At 35.9% G+C, this 15,629-nt stretch overlaps 1 protein-coding gene and 1 non-coding gene across 4 annotated transcripts in view; both read right to left on the bottom strand.

Moving 5' to 3' along the window:
* NAV3 (neuron navigator 3) overlaps positions 1–15,629 on the bottom strand; it is a 347,319-nt gene that overhangs the window by 307,574 nt on the left and 24,116 nt on the right. The gene's annotated exons all lie outside the window — the stretch shown is intronic.
* Positions 270–432, bottom strand: LOC150012220 (U1 spliceosomal RNA). Its single transcript, XR_016511075.1, has one exon. It is a non-coding gene; the product is annotated as a U1 spliceosomal RNA (small nuclear RNA).

Below are 15,629 nucleotides of genomic sequence, written 5' to 3'. Positions count from 1 at the left end.
CTGAGATGAAGGCCATTATCTGGTGTGAGCCGATTCCACTCTTTGGCCTATCCCAATGCCTTACCAAGACCAATCCACACCTGAGTGGCCCTGGCACCCTCCAATCTGACAGGTCAGTGCAGTCCAGAACTTCAGGCTGCCTACTTTTTATACTGTTTTGGGCCTGAGAAGTGGGGCACAACAGGGTCTACTCTATTATTATGAAAGGAGTTAGTTACTTGTTATGCTAGTTACTTGAATTAAATACTTCAGTGTTTTAGTGTTTTTTCACAGGAGAGCATGGACACAGGCCCCAACTACCACAAACTAAGCAGTCCAGTTTCTCACATTTGGGGAATTCACAGGGGTCAGCACATCCGGAGTACAATGGATAAGCCTCGCCCTGGGAAAACCACCTTCATCATCATGGGATCTCCCCTGCCGGGTAAGTATAGTGTTTTAGTTTTTAGAATTATTCTTTGGTCTATTCAAAGGTTTAATGTCACAACTCTGGAAACATTTACATTTTATTCTTATACTCTAGAATATTCTACATGTCTGAGTCTGTTTAAAAGCATATCACCTGTTCCACTCCTTTTCTCATATCATCTATTCATTATTTTTTAAGAGGCATTTGAGTCTCATCTCCTTGTAACCATCAAGTTACTTGGGATTCTATATACTAACCTCTATTTTAATAACAGCTACATGTGTTTAAAATGTACTTATGCACTGTACATGCATTTCACATTAGAAAATGCCAGACACTCACTTAGAGAAAAGACTACTGGAAATCAACATGCAATGAGAAATACAATGTTAAGGAAAGTAAATACTAATTATGTATCTTGGACTTCACTTCCACATGAAAATTGGCATTTATCATTTCTAAATTTTGGCTACCTTTTAAAATTAAATGTATTGCTTTTTTTTTTTTTTACTGTCACCTTACTAAATTTAATTCTCACCAAGTTATCTGAATGTTCTAAAGAACAAATGTATCTATTCATAGTTTTATTTGGTTGCATTGAAGAGGAGGCTAAGTATAGGTGAGAGGTTTTCAAGAAAGTCCTTTAAAGGAAATAAATGTTTCTTGTTATTGGATGGGAGAATATAGCTATAGACCAACATTTTGATTGGATATTAAGAGGATTTCTTTCCATTTAAAACCACTAAATGAGTTATTCACAAGTTCTTCACTGGGTTATTCAAGAAGAATATAGAGCAATGAGTTATGTCTTAGTCTTATGAAATTTTAAATTCTAAGCAAACAACAAACTTCTTACCACTAACCAAGGAATAAATTTGTTTGAAGTCCCTTCTCAAATTTTTTTGTTATTATAATTAAACTGTGTAAAATCCTAGGAATTGGTCTTGATGTGGGGCAGGAGAAAATGTTTGGTTACAGACCACAGTTGTCGTCTCAGATTCAAATCAACGTGCCTCCAGCTACAAAGACCAAAAGGCCTGTGGAGTTTGCATGAGCTGGCCATCTATGTAAACTAACTCATTTTTATGATCCCAGGCCTTTAAAAAACTCTCTTCTTGCATCTATCATTATTGTATGAACGCAAAAAATCATTCTAATGAAACTTTAAGCCTTATGTATTCAATCTCAATTCTTCAACAGATGCAGGAAGCCAATATTCTCCTATCCACAAAATGGCTCACATCCATATAATTTTTTATCCAAGTTGACTAATCATTCAACATTACTATAACTCTATTCAATAATTATTTTTTCTTAAGGATTTGGATTTTTGGCTTATGTAAAGAAAAACTATTTTATGTTTTCAAATCATATGTTTAGAATTTTATTAATTATTCCTCATAAAATGCATTTGATTCACAAATAATAAAAAAATGTTATTACATATTGTCTGATGGCAGACAGATAAAGTCCCATAATGTGGGGTCAATGAAAACATTTTTAAGAATAGCAGGCTGTCTTATCATGCATTTAGAAGAATGTATAGTGATTACCTACCATGCATAAAGTGAGAAATCTCAAAGTTTAGGCAAAAGGGGAAACGGGAAAGTTTGTTTCATGATAGTCACTAAGAAAACGGTTTAGAATGACTACACCTATGTATATAGAAGAAGAGAATCAGTTGTTTTATGTTGTAGAAAGTAACATAGTAGAAGTTTAGTTAATTTGTTTGCTGTTAAATATATTATCTTACAACTTACAAACATCCCTAAATATTGCTCTTAACAACATTACCTTAAATTATAATATACAGAAAATTTAAACAGAAAATTACTTACATTACTACTGAAATCCCTTAGATTTCAAGGGATCAAGTGTTAACTAGTGAACAAATTTCCTGTATTTCAGAGACGAAGTTCCAAAGAACCTCAAATTCTTCTTTGGAAAATATATTTGTAATGCAGAAGAATGGATAACAAAACAAGTTCTGTTATATTCGTTGAAAAGAGCCTGGAATATTCAATGGCCTTATAGACATTATGAGGGTAAAGGGAAGTGTCAATTTTTTATTGTTTAAATAGAAATGTTTAACATACAGACTCATCTACATGAACTACAAACCAGTTCTGAACTGTAAAGTGAATAAATTTTAGTTTAATCATCTATGTTTGCAAAAGAAGCTAATAAAAAACATCTTAGATTCCCTCACCCACTACTCACATTTAATCTAACTTCATCATTTATTGATAATACAAATACAAATTATCATATATTTTATTCACTTTTGTGGGGTTACTTATGAGTTCATTCATTCATTCATTCATTCATTATTTGAACAGATACTTATTGAGAACCAACTTAGTGAAAGACACTACTCAAGACATAGAGAGGTTCAGAGGTGAAAATGAATGAGGCAGTAAGGCCTCTCCCCTTATGGTGCATACATTCTAAAATAAATAAATAAATAAACCAATGAGTAAGAGAATTACAGACTGACATGCATACTCGGAAGGAAATAAAATGGGTAACATGATACATAGTTGATAGGCAGAGGGGACTTTAGACAGAAAAAGAAGTAGCAGAGACTCCATTAGAAAAGTTCTGAGGGAAGTCTATTCCTATTCAGATTAGCCTCAATAATTTACAGTCTTGATTCTCCCTGCCATCTCAAAAAACATGCTTCACTGCATCAAAGCTCTATCGATGCTTACTATGTCGAGTGTCATTTGTACAGCAAGCTCCCCCATCCTGTCGCACCAGGGAAGTTCTTATAGTGGACATATGCTAGTGTGTACATGTGATACTTTGAAAGGTAGTTAAAATAAGAATTATTTGATGTGAAAAGCACCCAAAGCCTCATGTCAAGGTATGTTTAAAGAAATTTCACAATTTCACCTAGATGTTTTTGCAAATGACCAGGTCTTTTTTTCTCAGAAGATAAGGGACTGAAGGTTAAGGGAAGCATAACTTCGTAGAACCTGGTAAAAGACTGAAAATAGAAAAAAAAAAAAAAAGAAAGAAAAGATGTCAATAAGGGGTACATGAAGAAGCTACAGCATGATGAAAGCACAAATTAAATTAGATTCCTTAGTCACAGTAGTTAAATAAACCTTCATGTTTAAGATACTTTATAAGATGTACCAAAGATGTGCACCACTCTTGTCCCATTTATATTATAATATTTGCCTTAAAAGCCATATTTTTACAGTTACACATAAATTAAAATACAGTAGTTTTCCCTTATCCACAGGAGATAATTCCAAGTCCTGTCATGGATTCCTGACACCATGGATAGTCCTGAACCCTATATAAACTATTTTTCCCGATCCATACAAACCTATGATGAAGTTTAATTTATAAATTAGGCACATTCAAAGATTAATAGCAGTAACTAATAATAAAATAAAACAATTACAACAATGTTCCATAATGAAACATGCGAATGAAGTCTCTCCCTCTCTCTCCTGCTCTTCCCCTCTCTCTAACTAGCATGAATTTCTTCTTTCGTCACAATTTCACAGACAAAAGATTTGTTCTTACCACAAATCTTAACAATGTCAGCATACTATTTTTCTTTCCTTAAGTCTGGAACTTACACCTTTTCACTTAAAGGACACACTATATAGCTTCTTTTGGACATATCCCAACTGCTTGCATTACTTCTCTTGTGCAATTATTAAATCAAATAAGGTGACTAGAATACCAACACTGTGATACCAGGACAGATGATTTGATAACCCAGGGTTATTGCGAGACTAACGGGAGGGTGTGCACAGCGTGGAGACGTGGAGACGCTGGACAAAGGAATGCTTCTGGCACTAGGGGGTATTGAGCGGGTCTGACACAATTTCATCACGCTATTCAGAAAGGTGCACAATTTTAAACTTAGGAATTGTTTAGTTCTGGAATTTTCCATTTAATATGTTTGGCTTGTGGATAACTGTGGGTAACTGAAACCGCTGAAAGGGAAACTGAAGATAAGGGGGAACTACTATATAGCTGTTTGAATTTCGAGATCTATTACTATTAACTTGATCACCCTGCATGACTCCCTTAAATGCTTTTTGTTTCCTGTTCTTGTATTTTAATTTAATAGGCTTTTTATTAAGTAATAAAGTTGAATAAAACAAAATTGTGAGAAAACTGTCTTTAAGTAACTGTTTCAGCCTTAGCTCTAAATTTCCCTGTTTTTAAAGGTTTATCAGATAGATATACAGTGCAGCCTTAAAATATGGCTCCGTGGTTATGGGAGTGTTTTTCCCTATGTAGTCAATTGAAGCTCTTTCATCCAAAAGGACAATTTAAGACTATAGGAATACAGCTAACTGGATGAAACCCATACACATTTATGACAGTGGGGAAAGAAAGGGATCATAGTAAAATGAGGACTGAAGAATTAGACATATCACAACCTGAACCAATACATTTTAAAACTATCTTGTTAAAATGATCAGGAGAGAGAGGAAGATGGCGGAGGAGTGAGGGGAGGCTGCGCTTTCAGGCTCCTGAGACTCGTCTGTAGTTTGGACTAATTGCAGACAGAACATCTCAGTGAGCAGCTGGCCACTGGCAGGAGTCGAGCCTTGGCACTGCTGGATTAGAGAAAATCCATCTGGGAACAACCTGTTTAGTGAGGATAGCGGAGAAAAAGGGGACGAAACGGGATTCCTGACTGGGGTGGCTGCCCGAGCTGCGGCTGGAAGTACACAAAGGCTTTTTGGCGACCACAGGCTGCCCTGGAGAGGAGTCGGGAGGAGAGCGGATCTCTGCCTGTTGGCAGAGACGGGACTTGACCAAGTGGCATTGGCGCTGAACAACAGGAGACAGCGTGCTGCTGGGCAAGTGAGAACATAATTTACCTTTATATTTTTCTCTCTTGGACTGTGGAGAGGGGTGGAAAGTTTGGGGGTGGTAGGACATTCTTGAGGAGCCCAGGCGCAGAGGCATGCTTGTCCACTCCCCAACCCTCCCCTTGGGTCCCGGGGGCGCGCATAGGGAAGTGCCCTCATTCACTGGCCCAGGTGCGTGGGGCCGCGAGTCCAGGTGCCCCTCGGACACTCCGCAACAAACATAAGATCAGTGCCCCAATGGGCACCAGGAGGGCCCACTGAACACGCAGAGGACCGTGTGCAGATACCCCTAGACAGCTCCCGTGGGCGCAGGGCCCCAGGCTGGAACGCAGACCACTTGCTCAGGCTCTGCTCGTGCCCGCCCAGATGGGTGCGGAAAGGCGGGTGGCTGTGGCACGGGGAACAGCAGGTGGCAGCGTCTCACAGACGCTCACTTCCACTGAGCACAAGTGTCCGGGGCCCCGCCCTAATAGGTGAGAGACCAACTCCGGGAGCTCGGCTCAGCGGGACTAAGGCAAGCTCTCGGGCCGTACTATGTGCAGAGCACGAGAGCTCGAAAACACCTCGACCCGGCTACAATAGGCGCCAATCGCTCACTTCCACTGTGCCCAAGTGTCTGGGACCCCGCCCTGGGAGGCGAGAGACCAGCTCCCGGAGCGCAGCATGGCTGGGCAGGCCCCAGGAAAGCTCTTGGGCCACCTGAGCGCGCAGGGGCGCATGAGCAAGGGCACCTCAGCTGGCTCCAGTGGGCGGCAAGGGAGCGTGCTGTGCTGGCCATCGCGGGTGCACACCAGTGCTGCAAGGAACAAGAACCTCTGACCCGCCACATTAGACCAGCTGCAGACGCAGAAAAAGAAGACGACACACCAAGGCTGAACTGAGTAAAAACATTCCCTTTTTTTTTCTTTTTTTCTCTTTTCTTTTTTGTCCCCCTTTCTTAAAAAAAGGAAAAAGGAGGAGAGGAGAGAAGGGGAAGAAAAAAGAAAAGAAAAACAAATTATATCTCTAATGAGTTTCATATAATCTCTCCTTCTCATCCTTCCTCTTTAATCGTTGTTTATTTGTTTGTGTGTCTAGTTTAGCTCCCCTTTCACTCTAAATAAATAAAATATAATTACTATATAAACCCAATACAATACAATCCCACTTTCTTACTATATTCTGCATTTTTCCATCCTTTTCTTCTATTTTTATTAACATACAATGTAAATATTACCTACTGGCTTGCATACATAGTCTCAACTATTATTAATTTATCATCCCCTCATTCAAAAATCATATTTTTCCTCCCTAAAAACAGCTCTTATCTATTCTTCCTATAGTATAAAAGCTCTAATCTCTTTACATTTATATTAATACTGGCTCGTTGGCTGACAATAGCGGGATAGAGGGTGGGGGATATTTTTAGGGTGTGGGTCTCCTACCTGGGCTGTGTGTTTATGTTTTTAACAGCATCTCCAGAAAAGAACTCAAGACAAAGTGGATAGAGTGACTCTCAATCAACTAGCCAGAAGGAAGATCCTAACAAAGAACATCTGAAATATAACCAGACAGCATAAACAAATGACATAAAGGGTAACCCAAGAACATCAGGCTCAGGAGATCAAAGAGACTGCACCACTGAAACCCCCAGATCTCCTATAAAGAATCTCACAGCACAAAGGTGGGAAGTCAAAGCAGACCATCCCAAACAATTAAAAACAAACAAGAAGAATCCAACATGTTAAGACGCAGAAATAACCTCTCAATGAAAAGAAAAGAGGAATCCTCAGAAAGAGAGGTAGATGAAATAGACATAGCCCAAATGTCAGACATGGAATTCAAAACAATGGCGGTAAAGAAGCTCAATATATTCGACAACCTTAAAAACAACTATGACAACCTCCAAGGAGTTACCAGCAGCTCCAATAAAATTACAGGGAACTTGCAGAGAACTACACCAGCATAAAAAAAAAAGACATAGAAACTATTAACAAGAACCAGGAAGAAATGAAGAATTCAATCTCTGAACTGAAAAACACAGTAGAATCAGTCAGAAGCAGACTAAACGAAGCAGAGGATCGGATTAGTGAGTTAGAAGATAATGTAGAGAAAAAGTCCCAGACAATACAGCAAAATGAAAAAAGATTGAAAAAATATGAACAAGATGTAAGGGAATTACAGGATAGCATGAGAAGAAATAATATCAGGATCATCGGAATAAGAGAGGGAGAAGAAAAGGAGCATGGAATTGAAAAACTGATAGGAGAAATAGTGACAGAAAATTTTCCAAACCTGATGAGAGAAAAAATTATACAAGTTCAGGAAGCACAGAGAGTTCCAATGAAGAGGAACCCCCAAAAACCCACTCCAAGGCACATCATAATTAAAATGGCAACATTCCAAGACAAAGAGAGAATCCTAAAAGCAGCAAGAGAAAAACAGCAAATAACATACAAGGGAGCTCCAATAAGGCTATCGACCAATTTCTCAACAGAAACATTACAAGCCAGAAGGGAATGGTCAAAAATATTTCAAGCAATGAAAAACAAAGGCCTACAACCAAGAATACTCTACCCAGCAAGGCTCTCATTCAAAATAGAAGGTTAAATAAGGAGTTTCTCAGACAAAGGAAGACTAAAAGAATACATCTCCAGCAAACCATCATTGCAAGAGATGCTAAAGGGAGTGTTCTAAGAAGAAAGAAGAGAAGAAAAATTAAAAAAAGAGGAGAGGAACAGAGGTACAAAGGGAAATGAATAAATACACATCAATAATAACCTTAAATGTAAATGGATTAAATGCTCCAATTAAAAGACATAGGGTAACGGAATGGATAAGAAAACAGGACCCACATATTTGCTGTCTACAAGAAACACACCTCAAAACAAAAGATTTACACAGACTGAAAGTAAAGGGATATAAAAAAATATTCCAAGCAAAAGGACTGAAAAAAAAAGCCGGGGTAGCAGGCCTCTTATCAGACAAAATGGATTTCAAAGCAAGGGCAATAAAAAGAGACAAAGAAGGACATTTCATAATACTTAAAGGAACAATCCATCAAGAAGATATAACATTGATAAACATATATGCACCCAACATAGGAGTACCCAAATACATAAAGAAAATATTAGAAGACCACAAGAAGGATATCAACAACAACACACTCATAGTAGGGGACTTCAACACTCTATTATCAACAATAGACAGATCATCCAAGCAAAGAAACACCAAGGACATACAGGCACTGAAGAACACACTAAACCACATGGACTTAACTGATATATATATAGAACTTTCCACCCCAAAGAAGCAAAATATACATTCTTTTCAAATGCACATGGGACATTTTCAAAAATAGACCACATGATAGGACACAAAACAAGCCTCAACAAATTCAAGAAAATTGAAATTATATCAAACATCTTTTCAGACCACAATGCCTTGAAACTAAAAATCAACCTCAGAGAAAAAAATTAAAGACACCCAAACTCATGGAGAATGAATAACCTGCTATTAATTAATGAAAGGGTTAACAATGATATCAAAGAAGAAATCAAGAAATTTCTGGAAACTAATGATAATGAACACACAACAGCCGAAAACCTATGGGACACAGCAAAAGCAGTCCTAAGAGGGAGGTTCATAGCAATACAGGCATATCTGAAAAGGACAGAAGAATCTCAAATAAAAAACCTAACCCTAAAGCTACAAGAACTAGAATAACAACAACAAACAAAGCCTAGGGCAAGAAGAAGGAAGGAAATAATCAAGATCAGAGCAGAATTAAATAAACAATCCAAAAGATAAACAAAACTAGGAGCTGGTTCTTCGAAAAAATAAACAAAATCGACAAGCCTCTAGCCAGGCTCATCAAGAAAAAAAGGGAGAAGACCCAAATAAACAAAATCAGAAATGAAAGGGGAGAAATCACAACCGATACCACAGAAATATAAATGATAGTAAGAAATTACTACAGACAACTGTATGGCAAGAAATTTGACAACCTATAAGAAATGGACAAATTTCTAGAAACATACAACCTTCCAAAACTGAATCAAGAAGAAGTGGAAAGTCTCAACAGACCAATAACAAAGAAGGAAATTGAAACAGTAATCCAAAATCTCCTTGCACACAAAAGCCCTGGACCGGATGGCTTCACAGGCGAATTTTACAAAACATTTAGGGAAGAACTAACTCCTATCCTCCTCAAACTATTCTGAAAAATCCAAGAGGATGGAAAAATCCTAAACTCTATCTATGAAACCAGTATTACACTAATTCCAAAACCAGGTCAAGACACAACAAAGAAAGAAAACTACAGGCCAATATCACTGATGAACATAGATGCTAAAATCTTCAATAAGATATTGGCAAACAGGATCCAGCAATACATCAAAAAAATCATACATCACATTACGATCAAGTGGGATTCATCCCAAGGATGCAAGGATGGTTTAATACTCGCAAATCAATAAATATAATATATCACCTAAACAAAATGAAAGACAAAAATCACATGATGATATCAATAGATGCAGAAAAAGCATTTGATAAAGTACAACACCCATTTATGATGAAAACACTCAGCAAAATGGGAATAGAGGGAGCATACCTTAACATAATCAAGGCTATATATGAGAAGCCTGAGGCCAACATCATACTCAATGGACAAAAACTAAAAGCATTCCCCCTGAATTCAGGAACTAGACAAGGTTGTCCACTCTCTCCACTCCTATTTAACATAGTGTTGGAAGTCCTAGTCACAGCAATCAGACAAGAAAAAGAAATAAAAGGCATCCAAACTGGGAAATAAGAAGTAAAACTATCATTATATGCAGATGACATGATAGTATACCTAGGAAATCCTATAAATTCCACTAAAAGATTACTCGATATAATAAGTGAATTTGGCAAAATAGCAGGGTACAAAATAAATATACAGAAATCTAAGGCATTTCTGTATACCAACAATAAAATATCAGAGACAGAAACAAAAAAGAAAATACCATTTACTATAGCAACAAGAAAAGTAAAGTACCTAGGAGTAAACTTAACCAAAGAGATAAAAGACCTGTACTCTGAAAATTACATAACATTGAAGAAAGAAATTAAGGAAGAAACAAATAAATGGAAGCAAATACCATGTTCTTGGATGGGAAGAATCAACATCATCAAAATGGCCATACTACCCAAAGCAAGTTACAGATTCAATGCAATCCCAATTAAAATACCAATGACATATTTCACAGACCTAGAACAAATACTCCCAAAATTCATATGGAACCAAAAAAAGACCCCGAATAGCCAAAGCAATCTTGAGATAGAAGAACACAGCAGGAGGAATCACAACACCAGATATCAAACAATACTACAAAGCCACTGTGATCAAAACAGTTTGGTACTGGCATAAGAACAGACATATAGATCAGTGGAACAGAATAGAGAGTCCAGAAATAAACCCAGGCCTCTATGGTCAACTAATATTTGATAAAGGAGGAAGGAACATAAAATGGAGTGAGAAGAGCCTCTTTAACAAATGGTGCTGGGAGAACTGGATAGGGATGTGCAAAAAAATGAAACTAGACCACCAACTTACACCACACACGAGAATAAACTCAATATGGATCAAAGACTTAAATGTAAGCCATGACACCATAAAAGTCCTAGAGGAAAACATAGGCAAGAAAATTTCAGATATCTCACGTAACAATATCTTCACGGATACATCTCCTAAGGCAAGAGAAATAAAGGAAAAAATAAACAAATGGGACTACATCAAACTAAAGAGTTTCTACTCAGCAAAAGAAAACATCAGCAAGATGAAAAGGAAACCAGCCATATGGGAAAACATATTTGCCAATGACATCACAGGCAGGGGAATGATTTACAAAATATATAAAGAGCTTATACGACTCAACATCAAGAAAACAAACAACCCAATTAAAAAATGGGCAAAGGACCTGAACTAACACTTCTCCGAAGAGGACATACAGAAGGTCTATAGACACATGTGAAAAAATGCTCAACATCATTAGCCATCAGGGAGATGCAAATAAAAACCACAATGAAATACCACTTTGCACCAGTCAGAATGGCCATCATCAACAAATCAACAAACAACAAGTGCTGGCGAGGATGTGGAGAAACGGGAACCCTACTGCACTGTTGATGGGAATGCAGACTGGTGCAGCCACTATGGAAAACAGTATGGAATTACCTCAAAAAATTAAAAATGGAACTGCCTTTTGAACCAGCGATTCCACTACTAGGATTACACCCGAAGAATCTTGAAACACCAATTCAAAAGAACTTATGCACCCCTATGTTCATTGCAGCACTGTTTACAATAGCTAAGTGCTGGAAACAGCCTAAGTGCCCATCTGTAGATGAGTGGATCAAAAAACTGTGGTACATTTACACAATGGAATACTATGCAGCAGAAAGAAAGAAGGAACTCCTGCCATTTGCAACAACATGGATGGAACTAGAGAGAATTATGCTTAGTGAAATAAGCTAGGCAAAGAAAGAAAAATACCATATGATATCACCTAATACAGGAAACTAAAGAACAACACAAACAAAAGAACTAAATAGAACAAAGAGCAGAATAGCAGTCAATAGGGGGGAGGGGGGAGGGAGAGAAGGGGGATAAGTAAGGGAAGGGTTTAGTCAAAGAACGTGTATAAATGACTCATGGACACGGACAATGGGGAGGGATATGATTACGGGCGAAGGGGTGGGCTGGGTCGGGGAGAGAAATGGGGGAAAAATGGGACAACTGTAATTGAAAAACCAAAAATAAAATAATTAAAAAAATTAAAAAATAAAAAAATAAAAAAAATATTCAGGAGAATGACTTAATGTTATTATTTATTTTACAAAACAATATGTAAAACTATTATGAAGACTTCAAAAGTTGTCTACCACATAGTCCAAATAGTGACTATAAAGAAGGAAATACAAAGTGATAAAAAAAAAAAAAATTCCTGGGTGGTTTGTTAAAGTTTAACCAATAGTCAGTGTTAGCACATCTCCTAATATTTGCTAAAGAGAATTGATTTTAAATGTTGATGACTCACTTTAACCATCCTTAGATGCATTCTTAGATATACAAGTAAAAAGTTAACCATTCAAAAGTGTATGTATTCTGATTTATCTAGCAGAATTGCTATTTGTTTACACTTTGCATTTCCGTTTCTCTTATTTAGACAGTTGGCATTCCCAGCCCTTCCATTTTAAATATAAACCTGTTGTATTTGGTATTTGCAGTGGCAAATACTTTAACCAAGATTTTCAAGATGTCAATTCCTTAAATTTATGCAAACAATTAATCACATCACTGGCAAAATGTTTTCATTAGTAGAAAAGACAGGGAATTCAGAATCTAACACATAGTGTTTAATATGATAGACATAAAGAAACAAAATAATTTAGTCATTTTTTTAAGATGAGAAAAAAAGGTGGTTTGACGACCTTCTAAAATTGAGTGTGACAGTATCCTCCCTCATCCTGTCCCCATTGAAGTTTTAAAATAAATAGTTGCTTCATCTTAGAAACTTCTGCCAGATAAATATGGAAACATTAGATAAGTTATTTTTAATCAAATTAGTGTTTTTAAAAAGGTCACATATCACACCAATGAAAGAATGCATTCCCTTTGGGCTTTCATCTATTTGATTAGTTCATACAGAAAGCTAACAATGATGCTGTCTTATTTACTTATTCTTTTTTTTTTTTTTTTTTGTTATCATATGCTTGGTACACTCATTGGACCTTGCTAGGAAGGGATACAGGAAGGATTATTAATTTAATAAATGTTTTCTCTTCTGTTTCCATCTCAAAACAGAATATCAAGCCAAAGTAAATACTTTCAAAATATTCAACAGATTCTACATCTGGCCATAATAGATTCACCATCAGGTTTAGAGGTTCCTCCAACTTTCTCTTCGCCTCCCTGAAAGTACTTTGGTATTACAAACCTGGAAGCAAATGCATCTTGTTGACCAGCAGAATACATTCTAGGAAAGCGAAATACCTCATTATCTTTGTCATTAAACTTCAGATAATTAAACTGTCACACCAAATATTTCTTTGGACATACAGCTCTTCTGGGACAACTGATGAACTGCTCTTTTCTATACACTTAACTTAAAAACATTTAAACAACATTTTCACTCTATGAATAAGAAAATTAATAGACTGTTACTTCATTCAGCATTCTTTCAAAGATCCATGAACAGAAACATAATTCATTTTAATGTGTTATTTCACATCTGGAGAAACCTCAGCAGAGCTGTATTTGTTAATTAAAATAATAATCATCACAATATTATTCATTGGAAAAATAAGAAAAAATGTCAAAATTGAAAAAGAAAAAAGTATACAGTTTTTCTCTGTGGAACTCCTTCTTGACTTTTGATTTTATATTTTAATGATACTTAAGACAAACACAATTATATAAATCAATAAAAATGGTTAAAATCCTACCTAATGTTTATTTACATTCATATTAGCCAGTGAAGGGAGGGACTGCTTTTCTAATGACTCAAATAAATGAATTTCACTTTTCAATAATGGAATTTAAACAGAGTATATGATAGAATACAGAATAGTAAACAAGCTTCAGGACAATTATTTAAGACCGCAGGAAGCTTCTTTTATAGCAACCTCCAAGATTTGTTTTGTTTTGTTTTCCATAAAATACCCCTTCCCAACACCAATTTAAACCCAAATTGGCTTCCATATCTGTTTATCTCGCAGGCTGCAAAAGTCTCGGGGATTCAATGGGCCATATTTAATTTATTATTTAACTGTCTGCTTTATTTTTTCATGACACAATATCAAACTCTACTTGAAATGCCGAACCATTTTTTAATATTGTGTTAAGAAATGTACACAAGCTGGTTTCATGAGAAATCACTCCAGATTTCTTAGCTTTAGACCAGAATGTAAATGAAATTAATTTAGCCCACTCAATATCATCCTTTCTAATCATGAGCAACACCATATAATATAAAGGCTGAACAAAATGTCCTAAAACCTCTGGTCAGGCTTGATTAAATAAGAAAGTTTCATGCAGACAGATTCATATAATTATTTGTACAAAACAGAATTAAAGAAAAGAAGAGGATGTATAGTTCTTTTTTTTAAACTAAAAAATATTTTAATTAATAACAACCCTATAAATACCACAGGACTATAGGGTTTTGCAATCACTCGCTAATTTTATCTCTACTACGTAGGAGTCAACCATGGTTATAGTGTCAACCTGAACTCTCTGCTGAAGCATATATACACTCAAGACAAATGTATTCATGATAAGAAAGGAACTGAGATATTCCAATGCTATGATTTTCAATGACTCTGTCATTTCCTCACAAACATATACCAAATACATATTATAGAGTACAAATAATTCAAACTAAAAATGATCAAGTTTACCCACTCTGTGATGAATAGTTTTGATTTTCAAGCTCCTTATTCCCCTTGTGTAGGCCAATTAAAACAGCTTGACTAAGAATTACTGAAATGCAAAGTTCATTCCCATTCAAAATTACATAAGACACTGCTAGCACCCTTCCCATTTGGTTTTTAAATCCACATGGAGCTCTCTTTAAAATTATAAACCTGACATTAGACATTCACATCTGCAGCTAATATTTTGACATTAAAAGCTAACTTCATTCTATTTGACTATCAAAAACAGGATTAGATTTTGTATTTTATTCAAATAAAATAAGGATAATTCATTCCAACCACAAAGTAATAACATTTTATTAAATAATTGCAATTTGTGCCCTAAATCCAGATAACATTTAACAAAAAAAATAATATCTAGCAATTAAAAAATAAATATATATATTTTTGTTATTGTTTGGACACTCATGAGTGTCTGGTGTAGCACTACTTTAGGAAATGGCTATTTCTGATTTAGGTATGAAAAAGGATTCAGCAGCAACATTTAAATCTCAGCAACATTTTAGCAGAAATTCTTCAATTTTAAATAATGTACATAGTAAAAAGCTTAAATAATACAAAGTATATATGTATGTGTATAGGTATATGTCCATATGTATACTTTATTTTATACATGTCATATGCATATATATACATTCTTTATACATGTACAAGAATTGTACATGTGTTATAAATGTGTGTTATATGGGTATATATGTGTGTGTTTATACATTACTTTTACATATGTACATAGATAAAGTAAGCCCACTTTCATTCTTGATCCCTAAGCATCTCAATTTTTCTTTCCTCCCTGGAGACAATCACTGTTACCATTTTCTATGTTTCCTTCCAAATCTGGTTTATGCATAAATACATATGTATACATATAAACAAATGTAATTTTTGTGTATTTGTTTACAAAAATGGAAGCA

This window comes from Furipterus horrens, unplaced genomic scaffold, assembly GCF_987537825.1.
Source record: "Furipterus horrens unplaced genomic scaffold, mFurHor1.1.pri manual_scaffold_4, whole genome shotgun sequence".
Classification (NCBI taxonomy): domain Eukaryota; kingdom Metazoa; phylum Chordata; class Mammalia; order Chiroptera; family Furipteridae; genus Furipterus; species Furipterus horrens.
This window is presented reverse-complemented; position numbering and strand designations above follow the sequence as displayed.